This window comes from Austrofundulus limnaeus, unplaced genomic scaffold, assembly GCF_001266775.1.
Source record: "Austrofundulus limnaeus strain Quisiro unplaced genomic scaffold, Austrofundulus_limnaeus-1.0 Scaffold25, whole genome shotgun sequence".
In the NCBI taxonomy this organism is placed as follows: Eukaryota; Metazoa; Chordata; class Actinopteri; order Cyprinodontiformes; family Rivulidae; genus Austrofundulus; species Austrofundulus limnaeus.
The window spans coordinates 1,740,381-1,742,008 of NW_013952427.1; positions in this window are offsets into that span (position 1 = coordinate 1,740,381).

The window sequence follows — 1,628 nt, forward strand, 5'->3', positions numbered from 1 at the left end:
CGGTGGAATTTTATTGACATTATTTGTTTGTTTTTTTATAATGCATTGTGACGTTAACATAGCTTTGTTTTAAAAGACAATTGTGATTATAGGCATTCAGTCTTCAAACTAATTTAATTTAATTTAATTTAAATAAAATAAATATATAATGTGGAGAACTGACTTCAGCCTTCAACACATCATCAGATGCAGCATCTCTATATATAGAAACACATCCAGCAAAACATATTTATAAATCTTAGCTTTATAAAATGAACCAAATAATTAATACACTGTACATTTATAACAAGACAGTGCCTGAAAGTAAAAGCTGACTCTGTTTTGTTTTCCTCAATACAGTAAGCCTTATTTTGAGCTTTGTGACAATTAAGTGACAGGAGGGCGTGTGATGATTCACTTCTAAAGCGGGGGCTGGGGGTAGTGTTAACATTGACAGAGGCAGCTCTACATTTTCAAATTCCTGTTATGGGCAAGCTGGAAATATCAGCTCATACGGTAAATAAATAAATAAAATAAAAATCTACATTTGCAGTTGGGTTGCGGAGGCAAAAGAGTCCAGGAAAGAAACCCAGACCTCCTGCTCCCAAGAGACAGTTTCCAGCCCATCCTGTTGGACCWCGAGGTGTTCCCAGGCCAGAGAGGAAACTACAAATCAAGAAAAAATAAATTTGCTTTCAATAAAAATTATGCTCGTTTAATTATTGCTAACAAGTGAGWGTCAAAGTCTGGTTGTAATTGACAGGATGTAAGACATCAGCTGTCCGTGACCTGATTGCGAGTTAGAACAATTCATACTCAAAAAGAAACTGTTGAGCGAAAGCGTCCCCATGTTCTATCTGAAAGCTGAACAGTCAACATGAGGTCACATAATTGTACATTTGTTTTCGTACATACCTTTCATAGCCCCTGAGATACACAGCGCCAAGCTCCTGGGAAACCCCTCTTGGTGTTGTACACGTCATACATCACAAGTTTCTTCCTGCCGGAGCTTTTGCTCCGATTTTCACCTGTACTTTGGCCTCAAATCTGTCACTGTTGAAGCGACACACTTTTAGGTAGATAGATGTACAATGTCTGTTTTATCTCCATCCATGAGTTTATAACCGTTTGACTATATTTATGTCTGTATCTGGGTGCAACAGTTGGATTCTGGAAGCGGAGTTGTTGAAGCAAAATACTCTTATTGCTGTCGAGCACTTTTCAGCATGAACAAACACGTCCACAAACGTCTGACCAATCACACTGAAAAAAATTTTGTTAAGCGTGTTCGTTCACCAGTTTGTGTGCTTGAACCCAGTGGCGGCTGGTGGATTTTTCTCCAGGTGGGGCTACAACTCAAAAATACGTTTCTCAGAAAGCAATCAGACGTACTAAGTTGTATCATGCCAGTGTATTTATTAAACAAATGAAAATAATAAAACAGCATTATATTGTCATGTATTGTGTTATTTTTTGTACATAAATTTTGCTCTTCTGTTACTGAGAAGCAAATTTCTTCATGACTCTGTTTAAAGTCAGGGATGTTTTAATAAGATTATTCTCTATAGAGAGCATGGTCAGTGCAGTGAGATGTGATGTTGTACCTGAGGAAAGTCTYGATTCTCTTCAGTGTTCAGCTCCTCTCAGAT